This window comes from Schistocerca serialis, chromosome 3, assembly GCF_023864345.2.
Source record: "Schistocerca serialis cubense isolate TAMUIC-IGC-003099 chromosome 3, iqSchSeri2.2, whole genome shotgun sequence".
NCBI lineage: Eukaryota > Metazoa > Arthropoda > Insecta > Orthoptera > Acrididae > Schistocerca > Schistocerca serialis.
Window position 1 is genome coordinate 725,532,285 of NC_064640.1, and position 19,629 is coordinate 725,551,913.

The following is a 19,629-nucleotide window of genomic DNA, read 5'->3' on the forward strand; positions in this document are numbered from 1 at the left end:
GCAGGAAACCTTTTACAAGTTCAGGACTGCATATTGTATGTTTTTCCCAGGTTTAGTGACAGAGAATTGGCTAGGAAACATTTATTAACGTCCATGAAAATTTCATATGCAGACTTTTCTAAGGCTGTAATTGATTTACTGCTTATTGCAATGTTTGTATCATCTGCAAACAAAACATACTTCATATCTGGTATTGTTATTGATGGAAGGCCATTGATATACACAAGGAAAAGTAAGTGCCCCAAGAATATTGTGTGTACTTAGCATTCCAGACTGGAGACATTACAATGCAGCAGAAGCAGTTGTTACAGAAGGCCCACTTGATCTGACTACACTCGACAGAAAAATTACCACAGTAACAGTGTCTGCAATAGGTCAACCATAGCAAAGTAATTCCTTTTCATTGTTGTATGTGAATGAGTAAGCTTTCATAACAACCATTCAAATATTCTGAATGTTGATAGAATGTATATGGGTATGTAAATTAACAACCACAATTTGTACAGAACTGGACCCTCCACTCATTTGTAGTAATTTCAAGAAATTATGGAACATATGAATCTAATTTTCTTGAACACTATTGCAACCCAAACTTGCAGAATATATGAACACAGTACTATAGCAGCACTTGTGTTATATTACCCCTGCAACAAAATTTGTGATCTGATGCAAGTAACTGTAATATCTTACAACTTCAATAAATGAAACTTCCTGGCAGATTAAAACTGTGTGCCGGACTGAGACTCAGACTCGGGACCTTTGCCTTTTGCGGGCAAGTGCTCTACCAACTGAGCTACCCAAGCACGACTCACGCCCCATCCTCACAGCTTTACTTCTGCCAGTACCTCATCTCTTACCTTCCAAACAATTTCATTCTAGAAACTTCAATAAATGTTTATCAATGGATTTACTTGAGATAATCTTTTATCTTAACCTTTAACACATACAAGTGGACACACTAATCACTGTTAACTTCCATAACCAGGTCAGCTTAACATACATTTGTAGCAAAATAGCCTGTATTGTGAGAAATTGAAAGTGAGCAACACATATAAATTATGCACATTACCTGGAAGAAACTCTAAAAATAGAGAAAAATAAAGATATCAGTTAATGCTACTCTCAAAAAGTGAGTATTAGAGAAATTTCATATATCAGGGATAAAAATCTATGCTCACACATCATAATGTAAATTCATATATAAGCACACACTTACGCTAGTGTTAAACTTATGTTGTGGACAGGTTGTGCAATTTAACTGAAGATATTGAAACAACTCAAAAACAACATTTTGGATCCAAAAAAATTTATAAGTAAAATTTGTTTGTCTTTGAGGGCCACATCCATATCAATCTCAACCCTCACACCACACCCAAGTGTGGGGGTGTGAGAGAGAGAGGGGGGGGGGGGACAACTTTGAAATCTTAATTGAAAACCCCCATATTTTATTGTCAATGTGTATCCTCTGCAAAAAAATGAATAAGTTTTGTCTGAAACATTTTTTTTGTTACACAACAACTGGTGCTGTCATTAGAAAAATCAACATGGATAGAAAATTGTATGTTTTAAAATGTTATCCAGTGACACTCATATTAGCCTCTCACCTTCACACTGTGAGGCTAGGATAGGCATTTATGTCATAACTGTTAATGGCACTGCACTGCCTGTTATAATAATTTTTAGTTGACTACATGGCCACAGTGATGCATGGGGCAGTTTCCTTATCACTTTGTTGGAGGAATACAATGTATTATTGTGAAAGTTTTGCCTGTCCTACCCTTGCAGCATGGAGATGGGTGGCTAATTCAAGTGTTATTGGATAATATTTTGAAACGTATAATTTTTTACCCGTTTTGAATTTTCTGATTACAGTGTCATCTGTCATGAAACGAAAAAATGTTTCAGACAAAACTCATGTATTATTGTCTGTAGAATCCAAAACTGTAGTAACAAAGGGGGGTTCCATGGAGCAGGTTGGATGATTGAGTTGGGTATCATTGGATGATCCCTCTGAGATGAAAAAATTTTAACTGTGAATTGTTTGGATCCCATGTGTAGTTTTTGAGATATTTCAATGCTTTCAGTTAAATTGAACACCCTGTATATGCCCTGTTATGTATTCTACAGACTGACATAATTTCATCAGGTTAAGGTATTATGTTTTGTGCTTTAACTATTATTTTTCAGTAGTTTAAAGTATTTCACAAACTGTAGCAGGAGTCTTTTATTTAGATGTGATTCAAAATGTGGAAAAACATATTTCTATTGACCTAACCATCACAGGGAGTGAAAGGCTATTTACAATTTGTACAGAAACCAGATGGCAGTTATAAGAGTCGAGGGACTTGAAAGGGAAGCAGTGGTTGGGAAGGGAGTAAGGCAGGGTTGTACCTTCTCCCTGATGTTATTCAGTCTGTATATTGAGCAAGCAGTGAAGGAAACAAAAGAAAAATTTTGGAGTAGGTATTAAAATCCATGGAGGAGAAATAAAAACTTTGAGGTTTGCTGATGACATTGTAATTCTGTCAGAGACAGAAAAGGACTTGGAAGAGCAGTTGAACAGAATGGATAGTGTCTTGAAAGCAGGATATAAGATGAACACCAACAAAAGCAAAACAAGGATAATGGAATGTAGTCGAATTAAGTCGGGTGATGCTGAAGGAATTAGATTAGGAAATGAGACACTTACAGTAGTAAAGGAGTTTTACTATTTGAGGAGCAAAATAACTGATGATGGTCAAAGTAGAGAGGATATAAAATTTAGACTGGCAATGGCAAGGAATGCGTTTCTGAAGAAGAGAAATTTGTTAACATCGAGTATAGATTTAAGTGTCAGGAATCATTTCTGAAAGTATTTCTATGGAGTGTAGCCATGTATGAAAGTGAAACATGGATGATAACTAGTTTGGACAAGAAGAGAATAGAAGCTTTCAAAATGTGGTGCTACAGAAGAATGCTGAAGATTAGGTGAGTAGATCATATAACTAATGAGGAAGTATTGAATAGGATTGGGGAGAAGAGAAGTTTGGGGCACAACTTGACTAGAAGAAGGGATCAGTTGGTAGGACATGTTCTGAGGCATCAAATCGTAGAGGGAAACCAAGAGATGAATACACTAAACAGATATAGAAGCATGTAGGTTGCAGTAGGTACTGGGAGATAAAGAAGCTTGCACAGGATAGAGTAGCATGGAGAGCTGCATCAAACCAGTATCAGGACTGAAGACCACAACAGCAACAACAACAACCATCACAGATCCTCCACCATGCTTAAGAACAAGAAGAACGCAATTTATTGTGGGCACACTCACTAGTGTTCTTTGTATGTTATCAGTTCCTAATGTCTCAAGTGTCAGATTCATTGAATAACATTAAATGCTTCCATATGCCACTAGAGGCTTGCACAGGATAGAGGACCTGTGTGCTGGCAGGAACACCATAATAATTTAGCAAATATATCCCATCATAAATCCATACTGCACAACCTGCTCTGTAGATAAATTTTGACCTCAGTACTCTCTTATATTTTACTTGTTATCTTGTTATTGATAAGAATCGTAATTTATGGTCTGTTTTTATTATGGTGCTCAGATTTCCCTCCACTATTGTGCTTAGCAGGTAAAGATTTATCATTCATTTGAGATATGTGTTCACACGAGATACAAATAAAATTACATGCCTCTGATAGATTAGAGCTCAAAGTCATAAAAACATCAGCTGAGCAGACATCAACAATTTGTCCTTGACAGAGATCTGTAATGTTCCACATGAAGTAGATACAGGATGCAACTTCAAATTGTCTTTCACAATTAATAGTCCATTTACGATTGACCTTTCAAACCTTACTGACAAATTTTGTACATTTTAAAAGATATTCTCATGCCTCTTTGCTTTACTGCTTCTAAAAGGCTTCCTTGATAGATTGACTGTGCTCTTTCCAAATGGGACTTGCAGTCAGGATATCACCCATATACACTGGTAGTTTGGACAGCAAATCATCTTTTAGTACCTGACACCATCCACTTATGAAGACACAAATGCTAAAACAAAAACAAAAAGGCCAATCTGCAAACTGGTAAAACACCTCTTGTACATAAAAGCCATGTGCTTATGAGATTTGTGTGTCCACAATGTACATGTCTTTCAATACCGAGAGAAGTCTTTCACTGTGGAGCATATTTTTACTAGTCAACATTAAACCATAGAGCTGCTCTCAGTCTGTGACCTTTTTTTTCTAATGCAAGATCAAAGACTTCCTCCCTTCCCTTACATAATTTCATTAAATCCAGGTATATGGACTATAGCTCTGCAGATGACGGTGGGCCAAATTTCAATGTAACACTTATCCTGGACTAGCATTCACCTATCTTGAAGCCTTTCATTACATTACAGAAATCACCTTGCTAGGCTACCTTCTGCCTACATAATGAGATAAGCCTGTACTAAGAACTATTCATTGATTTCAGTATTAAAATATGCACAAAGTCACAATACTTCCCTTTATTTGTTGTGCATATGATATGGGTGGCCCATTTGCTCACATTTACAGGTTTGACAACACAGAGATTCTGGAGTTACTCTGACTCCTTTTTTATTATTGGTTGAAGAGAAATTAGTACAAAGACTGTTCCAAAAAGCTGAGTATTTGCTGTTGGTTTAAATGTAATATGGGCTTTGAAATCATCGGAACATCCAAGGTAGATCTCAAAGTTCTTCACAAAGTTCCTCCAAATTGAGAAATTGAATGTCTTATACCACATTACACTTTAAAGAACTGGATACTTTTTATCACTTGCTTTTGACTGGCTTTTGCTCAGAGCATAAGCCTGAGTGGTATTCTTTTCTTGTTAGAAGAAGTTGTACAGTTGTCGGCTAGTGACGGTGGTGGTAAACCTGTTTTTTAGTACATTATCGTGTTAAATAACGTTACTGTTGGTCTTGTGTCTACTTGAAATGATAATAGCTGTTTACTGATGTCATAGAAATATCGTATGATGTACAACAGTGTACTACAAAATTTTATATATTGATGAAAAATTTCAAATTTTGTACTTTGTTTGAGGCATATTAGAAAACATTGCATCTGTGCATAGTAGAAAGCTACTTAACTAAATTTTCTACATTGTTGCAGTGGTGATTGTTTATGATCTTACTTCACTACTTTGCATTCCATGAAGAAACATAAATGTAGCACTCTTATTAATGAAATGACATGTGCTACGTGCTGGTTTCATCTTCACTTTACTGCCGAAGCTACTTAATTGATTTTGACAAGCTTTTAATGCAGACAGATTGCAGAGTACACTGAACTGAAGATTCAATAAACACTAACTGACTTGGCAGGCTTTGCAAATTTACCATAAATAAAGTTAGTCAATCCTGACCTTTAGCGATATTTAAACATGCTTTATTTTGGTTAGAGACAGCTGCAATGCTGGTAGATTGCATTACAATAAACCAATGTTTTCATTCATGCTAAATAAAGCAGTGCATGCAAAAAGGCAACTGTGGTTCATGAGCAAGAAGGCAACTGCTCTTCAGAGTGGTTTATTAATTGTTTAAAATGCTTGCTGCTCCAATATCAAGTCCACGCTCAATTCTTTAGTTAGTGTGGTTGCTGCGGTTGCCAGTCTCAGCTCTTGTCTGATGTGCCAAGTATCTGCAGTACATTTATGTAATCTGCACATTAACACTATTTCTAGTTGTGGTTATTGGTAATACTTGATGTAGAATAGAGGACTGTAATCTTAAGGAATTGTGTCGTATCTCCTCCACTTGTCTCATACTGCATGAGTCTGTTTGAATAAAGGAACCCATATATGTTGTCTGAGATTATTGGCATCTAAAGAAATATTTATGTCCGAATTTCTGTCAATCTGTTGGTAATGATAGTATGCTGCTAGTGACACACACATTTATACAAACAACAATGTTTCTGGGTCTGCCACTGGGGCTAGCATATGTAGTGAATTAAACACCTCTTGTCCAATCCACAACAAAAAGCAGGCTATTTGACTGACACTGTCTCATACCTGACAAACTGGAAAATTCTGTTGCAGTGGCAGTGCAATGGATAATACCTATGCTAAAGGAGATTTATGCATTTATAAGATGTAGCTCAGGAATATCTACTCTTCTGCCAACTACACTATCCAGTCACATTAATGGGACACCCTGTCAAAAGCCGGAATAACCACCTTTTGACGTGTGACCATCTGTGAAACATGCTGCAACAGAGTCAATGAGGTTTTGGAGGGTACTGATAAGAATGTGGAGCCATGCAGACTCCAGCACTGTTGCCAACTGTACTAAGTTTTTTAGCTGAGGATCCACAGTGAAAACAGCCTGATCAACATGGTCCTACAAATTTTGGATTGTGTTTAAATTTGGTGGCTCTTCATACCAAGCACAAGAATTATGACTATATACTTAATAGCTTGTTTGTCCATATTTGGAATGAAATACATTATTGATTCTGTGTATCAGGGATCTGACGCTTTGTTGGTAGGTTTGTGATGATATGTGGTAATATTTATTTAGTCCTTCAAATCCTATATGTATAGAATATATACAAGGATATTGGACATGGTTAGGTATTTACAAGATAAAATACAGTTTGTATTGCAATCCTAAGGACTAGATATTGAAGTTATTTAGCACAGATTTATAAATACAACAAACATTACAGGCAACATACAAATTAGAATATTAATAATGCATCTTTATTTTTGTTGTTTGGCTTTTATATATTCTGTCAGACTGTAAAAGCAATGATCAATTAAATATGCCTTTACTTCAGCCTTAAAACCACAGAGTTTACCTATTGATTTAATATGTTTAGGTAGATTATTGACAATCTTTATCCCAGTATGTAGTGTGACTTTTTGGCACAATGATGTTCTCACCCGTTTCACATGAATGTCAGATTTTTGCCTTGTATTGTGTGCATGTATATCTTCATTTTTTAATAAGATATCTGGGTGTCTATTGATATATTGTTTGATGAAAACTGATGTTTCATAGATAAAAATGCAAGGAAGAGGAAGAACTGACAGTTTTTTGAATATGGGTCTGCACGATTTCGTATTGTTTACCCATTCAATAATTCTTAGTATTCTCTTTTGCATCCTGAAAAGTTTAATATTTGTTGTTGTATTGCCCCAGAAGATTATGCCATATTTAATTACAGAATGCACATAGGAGTAGTATACATTTAACAGGCTGGCTTTGCTGCAACAAGTTTTTAAGATCTGTATCATGTAACAGGTTTTGCTTAGTTTTCTTTGCAAATATTCAATATGTACCGCCCATTTTGTGTTGTTCTGGAGCCAGAGTCCCACAAATTTAGTGCTGTCAACACTTTCAAGAACTCTGTCCCTAAGTTCTATTTCTATGTTTGGGTGGTGTCTTCCTTTTACATTATAGAAATTCAGTGCTACTGTCTTTTCTTTGTTTATAATTAGCTTGTTGTAGCTGAACCACTGTTCTACACTGTTCATTGTTTGGATAGCGGAGTCTCTAAGTTTTTCTTCTGTTTTACCACTAATAAGGAAGCTTGTATCATCTGCAAATTGGAGGGTAGTTTGGCAATACTTGTTGTACATAAGATCATTGACATAGAGGAGAAACAGAATGGGTCCTAATACTGATCCTTGAGGGATGTCTCTTCACAGGTCATCTAATTAGCATTAATAATGGGCCGATGATCTGCGTACACAGTGATGCAGCTGATAACATCACAGATGGGTTCCACAGAACTTACATCAGGCTAATTTGGTTGATCAGACGTCAACATGAGTTCACTATAACACTCCTAAAACCATGTAGCATTGTTCTGGCTCTGAGAAATGGACAGTTATACTGCTGGAAGACGACATCACCATCATGGAAGACATCAAGCATGAAGGGATCCAGGTGATTTGCAGCTGTCAGCATGTCTTTGATTCCTACCACAGGTCCCATGCTAGCTCAGGATAATGTCTCCCATAGCATAATACTATTTCCACCAGCTTGCATTCGTGGCTTGCGGCATGTTTAGATCCACCTTTCACTTTGACGATGGTGTTTTTGGAGATGACAAGTAACCTAGTGTAGCAAAAGCGTGATTCATCCAAAGAGCTCACACATTTCCATTGATCAACAAATCAGTCCCTATGGTCCCATGACCACTGGTTTCGTAATTGATGATGTCATTGGCTCAACAAGTGAATGCATAGGGATGGTCTGCTGTGGAACTCCATATTTAACAATGTATGATGAACAATGTGCTCCAAAACACTTGTGTGCTCTTTTGGCAGAGGTGCCACAGATCACCATGTATCCTATTACACAGAGCAGAAAAGCCTCCAAACCCGATATTTTGTGGAAGTCTTGAACATCCAACCATTTTGTGCCTAGTGGTAGTTTCACTGTACTTCTGCCTCTTTCCATAGATTCTCCCAACATGAGCTAGTGAACATTTTACCAGCTTTGATGTTTTCAAGATACTAGTTCACAGGCTATGCATAATAATAATCTGACATTTTTCAAAGTCGCTTATCTCAGTGGGTTCCCCCATTTGCAGCCCATACCTTCACTAGACTGATTCCTCATTCATGTCTTCTCCACTTATGTACTTTTGTTTCCGCATCACATGCCTGCAATGCCATCAGATGGCATCAGATATCATGGTGGGCAGTGGTCATAACGTTTTGGCTGCTCAGTGTACACTGCAAGCTGTGTGACACACTGCATTGTCCTGCTGGTAGATTCCATCATTCTTAGGGAAAAAGAAACTGCATATAGGGATGGACATGGTCCCAAAGGATACATGCATCTAGTGTGCCTTCCATAATGATGAGATCACCCAGGGAATCCCACAAAACATTCCCTAGACCATAACACTCTCTTCTTCAGCTTGGATCCATCCTATGATTGTTGGAGGGTGTTTGCTTTCAGACTTTTAATGCTGTACACATCAGTGACCATCTGTCTGATGGAAGACAAAACGTAATTCTTCTGAAACGGCCATTTGTCGCCACTTACTAGACATCCAGCTGTGGTACTGGTGTGTCAATTCTAGCTTCCTTTGCTGATATACAGCAGTCAGCGTGGGTGCATAAACTGGGAGCCTTTTCGCAGAGGCCCACATCAAAAATATTCAATGAATGGTCTTTGAAGAGACACTGTTGGTAGCTCCTTGGTTCATCTGGGTAGTTTGCTGCTCAGTTGTTGCATGTCTGTTTACCCATACATGTCTCTGCAGCCATCATTCACCCCCGTTCACCTATGGCCCATGTTGTGCCACAGCTGCATTGGAACCAGTTTTGTATAGCACCATTTTGCCATGCTGGTGTACTTCAATGTCTGCAGTATGCAAACAGTTTACAAACTTAGCCATTTGGCCATTTGGTATGAAAACCAATGATCTTGACCTTTTGGATGTCAGATAAATTGTTACATTTCCACATTACTACACTGAGTTCACTGTTTTCCACATCCCCCAATATTCTTTATATACCCTCCACTGCTTGTGCTTGCATCTGCCATCTGTGGGTGGTTATTGCATATTGATGTCAAATATGGGAGGCAGCCATATTAAAGTGAATGGACCATGTATTTGTTCTGTTATTCTTGTTGTTCTTGCTGTGGCTCTTGTAGCTGCTTCAGTTGCTGTTGCTGCAATGACTACAAGTCCGTAAAATACCAGCATCTGCACTGTTATTGGTCAGTCCACATATAGTGTGTGATGCATTTCATCACTAAGCAGTTATTTACCTTGGCTCATGATTCTCTTTAAACAGATGAAAGCCATTGCATGCTAGAATATCACAAAAAATTTTAATGTGTTCATTCAGTTACCAGGCCAAAGTAAGGGTCTGTAAACCATCGCAGAGCAGGTTGTTAGTAGCATGGTCACACTCACTCCAAATAACATCCACAAATGTAGCCTAGGTAGATCAGTGCCATAATCCATAGAGTAGTCTGGCAGGCAGCTTGCGTAAGCAGTGTGAGTGAGTGCAGAACATCATGTGAAGTGATCACTCTGTAATGGGAAGTTTTAACAGTGTCATGATGTCACAGTGACACCAACTATTGATATGGCTTACACTTCCAGGGTCAGCAAAGATCTGCCTTCTGGTGAGAGAGTGTCTCTAGCTCTGGTGTGACATTGATATCATTATGCAACAGTATTCTTGTACTGATTTTATAATGGAGTCAGAGTGGTGAACAAGGATTCTGCTTGTTGGCCAGTGCTCTCCAGTAGTTGGAGGAAGGCAGGCCTTGTCTGGTGTCTGTTGGTCATCCATTTTTGTATTATAGGGGATTCAGAATTATGATTGTGTTATCACAACTGTTGATTATGATGAAAGATGAGCTGACTCTGTCTTCAAACATTTTGGTACCATCAGTAGCCAATGAAAACACCCTGCATTCATATATGCATGCAGATATGTGAGCTCATGTGGTAAGTAATATTTTCGTGACAGTGGACCACGGGCTTGCTGGGTAGGATATGGCAACTGAAACAAAATAAAAACCTAAGCACATGCAACTGATCTACAGCCTGTCACAATTAATGGAGATGAAATGATATGTTGCAAAGAAGATTGTTACGCCTTCTTCAGCCACAGAAACGCAGTTGATAGTAACATTTTTCTTCTTTGGACAATTTGTTGCATTTTTAATTAGATACTGCATAGAACAGAATGGTAATAAGATGCTGACTATAACTGTGGTTGCATTTAGAGGACCTCGAAAAGTCTGAGGAAGGCAGTTGTGGGAAGTTATCAGAAACCATAATATGTCGTTTTCTCTTCATGGAAAATATATTTCTCACACGAAAGATTGTAATGCTATTAGTCATGGCAGTCATCTGAACCAGATACAGAAAATATGAGATGGCTTCCATTACTAGTAACCATATAGTTCCCTTGAATGAGTGTGCACACATCTGAGCCAGGGGGAAATATGTGACACAGGGCAGCCAGAGTCTGAGCACATGCATGTAGGCTTGCACCATTTTTTGAGTGTCGGTGTCACTGCCTGTCCATCAAACATGGCGTCATGCTCTCATGTGTATAATTCCCCTATGTAACCTTCACAATAATTGGAGTACGAATGGCTGGGATCTAGGCAGGGTAATAATCCTACATTTGTCATACTCCATAACCAACAACATTATGAAACTATTTGCACTGACCCTATGTTGTAGTGGGAAGTATGTTATAAAAGATGGCAGTAATTGTTTTGGCAGATGAACTGGCAACCCATACTTAACCGATGATGCGACTCTGGATAGTAGCATGGTTACCCCTGTACATGGGTCTATATTGTTAGTAGTAAAAGGGAATTCTACTATAATAAAATACACATTGTTATTTATTTGTATGTGCATTGCCTTTTGTGGGCAAGTGCTCTGCCAGCTAAATATGACTCATTATCTATCATCTCAGCTTTACTTCCACCACTACCTCATCTGTACCTTCCAAACTTCACAGAAGTTCTCCTGCAAAACTTGCAAGGGCAAGCAGGTCTGGAAGAGAAAGGATGTATGGAGATATGCCTTAGCCAAAGTTTGTGCATGTTTCCAGAAGTTTGGAATGTAGGAGATGAGGTCCTGGCAGAAGTAAAAATCTGATGATGGGTCATGAGTCATGCTTGGGTTTCTCAGTCAGTCAAGCACTTGTCTGTGAAATGCAAAGGTCCTGAGTTTAAGGCTCGGTTCAGCTTATAGCCTTAATCTGCCAGGAAGTTTCATATCAGCACACACTCCACTGAACAACGAAAAATCATTCTGGAAACATCCTCCAGGCTGTGGCTAAGCCATATCTACACAATATCCTTTCTTCCAGCAGTGCCAGTTCTGCAAGTTTGACAGAATTTCTGCGATCTTAGGAAAGTAGGAGGTGAGGAAGCAGCTGAGTTAATACTGTGATGAATGGTTGTGAGTCATGATTGGGTGGCTCAATTGGCAGAGCCCCTGCCTGCAAAATGCAAAGGTCTCATGATTGAGTATTGCACCACCATATAGTTTTAATCTGTCGGGAAGACTGATTTTTGAACTTTTTATGCACATTTTGATAACTTAGATATGGCCTAAACGTGCCTTGCGTATATTTGGTTTTGTATTAGCTTTGGAGCTTTTTCTGTGAAGGAATTTCAGTTGGTTAGATATAAAATGGTAACTATAGACTTTAAATGACAGAATAATTTGAAAGACTTATTAACTTAAACAGAGGTAGGTATGAAACAGACAACAGAGGGCTAAAAGTTTTGAAAGTACATGACTTGAAGAATGTTTATACAGCTATAAAATATGGTTAATTGTGATGGGAAAATAAAATGGCGTGGGATTTTTGAAGTAAAAATCCGATTTATAGCATAATGTGACTGAGATGCCTCTCATGAACACATGTCCAAAACAAATAATAGTTAATACGGTCAGAGAGTGGTAAGATATCAGTTTAGTGGTGCTACATTGAACTGTAAATTATTACTCATTTATTTCAGACAATTGTGATTTCAGCCCAAGTGCAGGTTTAAATGTCTCAGAATGTCTGACCTGCCTAAATGATCAAGCAAGTTACATACCAGTGTAACAACTGACAGGTTAGCAATGAATGCTGTTTTTCATACATACATATCTATAGAAAAAACGTTTCTGAAGGCTGCTGTAAATTAATTTTAATATTTACTATTTATTCAGAGAATGCCTGATAATTATGTTAACATAGGCATTCTTTTGAGGCATTAACTAGCCAGTAAGTACAGCACCAGAAGATATGGCAGGACGATGAAGTGCCATCGCTAAATGGTGTTTAGTTATGATTACATATACTGACTCAGAAAGAATTCCTCTTTGGTGTGATAAATGACAACTTGCTGCAACTGTGTAAAATATAGTTAATACACATTAGTAAGAGAAACAAACCTGCATTGTTCAGATATAGTGTTACTAATGTACTTCATGGCACAGTCACATTGATTAAGTATTAGGGGGTACATTTGCAAAGTGATATGATCTGGCACAACCATATAAGGTCAGTTGTAGGATAGATGAATGGTTGACTCCAGTTTACTGGGAGAATTCTAGGAAAGTGTAGCTCATCTACAAAGGAAACAACATATAGAACACTCATGCAACCCTTTCTTGAGTACTGCTCAAGCATTTGGGATCCCCACTAGGTAAGATTAAAGGATGATGTTGAAGCAATTCTGAGAAACACTGGTAGATTTATTACTGGTAGGGTTGATTAACACATGGGAATTACGGAAATTCTCTGTGTACTCGAACAGGAAGCCCTGGAGGGAAAACAATGCTGTTTTCATGAAAAATTATTGAAGAAAGTTTGGAGGAACACCATTTGTGACTGACTGCATATCATGCACAAGGACCAAAAAAAGAGGCTAGGAGAAATTAGGACACATACTGAGGCACATATACATTCTTTTTGTCTGTTCCATTTGTGAGCATAGCAGGAAAGGAATGACTAGTAGAGATCAGAAACAGAGTGAATATGAATCTAATCTTTGGGTTGTATGTTTCACAGATCAAGACACAGCTGTTACATCAGTGTTAACAGCCTTCGTTTGTTCATCCTATATCCTCCTGTAGTCACTCAGTGACGACTCTTTCCTATACACTACAACATCAGCTAACAGTCACACATCGCTGCTCACCTTATCTGTCAGATCATACTTCCCTGGGACATTCCAGGTGATGTGCTTGTCTCTGATGAACACTCACTGTCCAAGACCAAGTACCTTGTTCTCTTACTTAAAAAGTCTTAAAGCCACTAACATACCTGAGAACTGATCCCATAAGCTTGGACCTTTGTTAATAATCAGTAGTGGAGCACTGAGTCCAATACTTTCCAGAAACCCAGGAATTTGGAATCTGCTTACTGCCCTTCATCCATGGTTCACAGAATATTGTGTGAGAAAAGGGCAAGCTAAGTTTAGGGAGACGAATGCATTCAAAATCCATGCAGATTTGTGGGTAGAGGGTTTTCTCTCTCAGGAAATTTATTACATTCAGAGTTAGAATAAGCTCCAGAATTCTGCAGCAAACTGATGTTAAGAAAATTGTCTCTAATATAGTTGGTTCATATTTATGTCCTGCTCATGTATGTAATCACCTTTACTTTTTTCCATTGCCTGAGACTTTGTGATAGATAAGATGTTCATGATAAACACAAGCTAAGAAAGGAACCACTGTTGAAGTGTACTCTCTTGTGAAAGCAAATAGAATTTAATATCACCCTATATTACTATGAGAGATACAGTTCAGCAGCTACAAATAAAATTACGTTCAGGGTATATAGTCACAAGGTTTGTGCAACCAAATGCTAGTCTTAGCCAAGTAACAGAAAATAAATGTGTGCCTTAGGTAGTTTAGCAAGTGAATTCACAAGCATGCAGAGTGAATTCTCTGGGGCCATTGGGGTCAGGTGAGACTAATGTACTTCAGTTAAATTAAAACATCAGACTGCATTCAAGAAAACAAAAATGTGCGCGCTTTCTCGTAATTACCTAAGAGTAGAGTGAAACAGGAAATTAGTGTGATTCGTGTGAATATTAGGGAGGTAAGAAATAAAGTAAATGAGTTGTTAGTTTGTTTCAAAGATCTCAGCGTTTGGTAAGAAACTGATATCATTTGTCTCTCTGAACACAATGTAACCACTGGGATAGAGATATTTGTAGTAGGTGGCTACATGTTAGCTGCCTATTCATGTTGATTGTCTATGGAGAAAGGAGGAGTTTCGCAAAAATGCTTGCAAATTCAAAAGCACAGAAATATTTGAACTTTCTGTAGACAGTGATATAGCAGCAAGTGGTCGTCAGTTAGTACTGAACAATATAATAACAATATTATTGTTATGGTATACAGGTGACCACAGGGTAATTTGTGCAGTTTCATAAAAAATTTAGATATTCTAGGGTGCTGTCTGTCAGACTGAAAGATGGAATTATTGATTTTTTGTGAGTTTAATGCAAATCTCTTAAAGGAATCTTACAGGTTTGATGTTAATAAACTTAGAAATTTTAGTGTCACATCTAAGTTTACCTATTTGCATGGCTCATGATAATAGTACACTGACAGATAATGTATTCAGACAATGAGCTTAAGTTAAAGAAACACAAATCTTCCCTGTGATAGATACATTACATAACTTAGCTACATGTAAAGTCCAGAAAAACTCAATGGAGGCAGTAAAGATCACCAATCACAAACCAATGAAGATTTTAAGGAAAAACATAAGAACATATTGACTGGAGTGAAGCTTACAAAGAGCCTAATACCAGCTCCAAATTCAATGTTCATCTTATTAAGTTTTCAACCATTTTTAAAATCATTTTCCTGTAAAAGTAAATAAATCAAAGAAACTTTGGGTCACTAAAACTATTAAACTATGTGCAGAATAAAAAAGAGAAATGTAGAAAATCATAGAAAACAGCCAAACTGGTAAGGATCTGATTCTGATACTTTATTAATCATTTTGTATAAATACATTCAATAAATATATGTAATTTGGAGTACAGAATTTTTATTCTTTACAAAATTCACATTAACTTCTAGAAATGAGTGGATAATCAAAGATTTGACTTTTTCCTTGTGCCTTTGTCCTGCATTTGCACAGTATTGGCATGGTTATTAACAGAATGGGCAGGTTTATTTTAGGGCATTCCTGGATACTCCTTCTGTTGCCATCCACTGAGATGGAATATCTGTATCTTCACTGTCTGTGTCTAGTGCTATTCATATGAAAATGAATGAAAGTTTTCCCAAATATTTATGACTCATATAACTGAGGTAGGACTTACCTACTGGGATGTGGAAAATTGCCTAAAAATCACTTCCAGACTGGCCAGCACACTGACACTCATTGTTAAACCTCCTGACCGGCTCTATCCAGGACCAGTGCACCATTCATCCTCGAAGCAGTGCTTTAACATGCTCAGATTTCCTGGTAGGTAGCGGATACCCATATCTCTTGTATACAGTAAGTTATTTGTGTCACCTATAAAATTTAATTGTTGTGTCTCGACATGTAATGAAACTAACCAACTCTTTTATATAATAAATGACAACTGGCAATTCTGGTATCTTTTTAGCCATTTTCTAGTTATACCAAATTAGTTAAGCACCTTTACCTCACAGTACATTGCGATTTTGTGTTATTCAGTTGTCCTGTGTTTTGTGTTATTTATTTTAGAAATGCTATCAGCCTATGGTTCAATAAAATGTAATTTATGATATTATGCATTCCTAGAAACAAGTGTTGTACACAAAGACTGAGTCAGTCAGTACATGGAAAACAAAATTTAAATAATGTGTAGACACTTGTGTGAGTCAGTCTGTGCAAGTGTCAGAATGTACATTTATAAAGTTTCTTTAGCCCACTGATACCAAAACATAGACCCAGTGTTAGTGCTAAAATCATGTAAATTCATGTATTTGTCTTGAAACTTTGTATGTAGGCTTTCGCAGGACCTTCAGGTACTACCAGATCTGGTAATCCTGCTTGACACTAACCCATGAATCGAACAAACTTTTGACTATTCATGCTGCCTTTCTTTTTGCACGTTTGATATAATGCCTGATGTGGATCCCAGTCACTTGAGTAATATCGTAGAATGGATCATTCAAGTATTCTATAAGCAGTCTCCTTTGTAGATTGAATGCATTTTCCAAGAATACTATGAATACATTTTTGATGGTGTACAGTAACCAGCATTTTAGGGTGGCTACTGTACATCATCAACAATTTGTGTAATATAGGAGCCATGATCTCTAACCCAATGGTGGATATACGAGGGCGGTTCAGAAAGTAACCTCCGATTGGTCACAGTGCGGGTTGTGGGGGGAGTAGCGACGCCATCTGTGCGTTCACGCACTCAACAGGTCAGTCGGCATCAAGCCGTGGTCGAGTGAACGTCGTACCTGCGCTAGTTTAGTTTTTGTGGCAGTTTGAAATGTGTGCTGCAATAGAAAACCCCCTCCAAATGTGAAGTGCGTGCTGTCATAAGGTTTTTTACAGCCAAAGGATATTCTGCAGCAGCTATTCATCGTGAGCTTTGTGCCGTGTACGGACCAAGAGTTATGAGTGAAGGAGTTGTCTGTGAATGGGTACGTTTATTTAAAAGTGGACGAGAAAACGTTCATGATGAAGAGAGGAGTGGTAGACCATCATTGGTGACTGACGAACTCGTTCAGACAGTTGATGCAAAAGTTCGTGAAAATCGACGTTTCTCAATGTTGGAGTTGTCTACTGGTTTTCCACAGATTTCTAAGACTCTCCTGTACGAGATAGTGACAGCAAGATTGGGTTACCGTAAGTTCTGTGCACGATGGGTGCCCAAAATTCTTACCGACCACCACAAAACTCAAATAATGGCCTCTGCATTAGACTTTCTGTCACGTTATGAGGACGAAGGAGAACCATTGTTAAACAGAATCGTGACCGGTGACGAAACCTGGATTAAGTAAGTGAACCCTGAGACAAAAGAACAATCAATGATGTGGGCACATTCAAATTCGCCTACCAAACCAAGAAAAGCCTCGCAAGATTTTTCTGCCAGAAAACTGATGGCAACAGTGTTTTGGGATGCCAAAGGGGTGTTGTTGGTTGAATTCATGGAACGTGGTACGACCATTAATCAAGACGTGTACTGTGAAACAATAAAAAAGTTACGACGGGCTATACAGAACAAACGCCGTGGTATGCTGACTTCCGGTATCGTTTTTTTGCACGATAACGCCCGTCCTCACTCTGCTCGCAGAACAACGGCCCTTCTTGAGTCCTTCAAGTGGGATGTTATCAACCATCCACCTTACAGCCCAGACCAGGCGCCAAGTGATTATCAGCTCTTCATGCATTTGAAGAAATGGCTCGGGTCATAGTGGTTTGATGACGACGAAGAGCTCAAAGATGCGGTCACAGCCTGGCTCCAGGCACAAGCGGGTGATTTTTATGCAGAAGGAATTTCAAAGCTTGTGAAGAGATACGATAAGTGCCTCAATCGCTATGGAGACTATGTAGAAAAATAGTGCAAAGATGTAGTTGTAAGATGTATATATTAAAATATTTTTATTTAACTTGGTGTATTTTTTTAAATCAACCGGAGGTTACTTTCTGAACGGCCATCGTATATGGGGGCGTGCAGGGCACGTGGCCCCCCCTCCTCCCCCCCCCCCTTGCGGAGGCATCCACATTTCCACCCATGCCAGTCAGCCCGCATGCTATTCATTCATTTCTTTCGTCAGTCGACTCGACTGAATCGAGTAGTTGTACTTTCCTATGTAGCACGCGCATCCATGTCATCATATTTTATACGTATCTCTCTGGCACATAGATAGCTAACATACACTGATTCTGTTATGCAAGTGTTGTCTGTTTGTCCTTGATCTGACTATCCCATTTTGTACGTGCTGTACAAAATATTTGCTTGTCTAGCTGCATCTATTGCTACAGTAGAAAGAAGTTTTTCAACAGTGTGGCATACAAAGACATGGCTGAGGTCGACAACGAGGGAGAATCGACTTAATGGCTTAGCTCTGTTGAACACTCAACCTGACATTGATTGTCCTATTGATGATGTAGTTATCCAATTTACGAGGAAGAATAGGAGCATAGAATTCATCATTTAAGGAAGAGAACCACAATTATAACTATTTTATATCATAAGATGCCATTGTCTTGTATATGCGTATAATCAGTTTAAAAAAAAAGCTTTCTTAAACTTTGCATGTGACTTGATTATTTTTTATTGCAGTAAAAGTAGCCTAAAGGTATCTTTAGCGCCCCCTCCTTGAGGTTTTTCTGCATCTGCCACTGCTCTAACTACCTCCTTATGTGACAAAATTGCATTATCCTATTACTGAACTGAAGTCAGCTTTCAGGTACAACTAAGGCTGAAACTATCTCCATAGATTGTAACAGTCAGGAACTTGAATGAGTTGACTATTTCCAGTTGTAACTCATTGATATTTTAGTCAACGGATACTACGTTTTTGCATGTTTTGAAGGGCACAGTTTTACATTTACGATCGTTTAAAACTAATTGCCAGACTCTGCACCATTTTGAAATCTTATCAGGAACTGTCTAGACATTTATGCAAACTGGCCGGTGTGGCCGTGCAGTTCTAGGCCCGTCAGTCTGGAACTGCGTGACTGCTACGGTCGCAGGTTCCAATCCTGCCTCGGGCATGGATGCGTGTGATGTCCTTAGGTTAGTTACGTTTAAGTAGTTCTAAGTTCTAGGGGACTGATGACCACAGATGTTGAGTCCCATAGTGCTCAGAGTGATTTGAGCCATTTATGCAAACTGTTTCGGCTAGTCCTTCATTATATACGACTATATCATCTGTAAAAAGTACATTTCGAAAACACTCAGTCGTGCGCTGCCACTGTTATGTTATTACCGACACACACCACCACTCTCGTCAAATGGCCGATTGCGAGTTAGCTTGTTGCGCCACACATTACTTCCATTCCACGGCAGAGGACGTCTTTGGAACCTGTTTTCTTTTAGTTTCGTGCACTTTCGTTTGTAATGAGAAACAAAACCCGAAAAACAGGTGCCTTTTATGTGTGTTCAGAATGCCTTGTCAATGTTCTCAATTCGTTGTCTGTAGAAATACTAC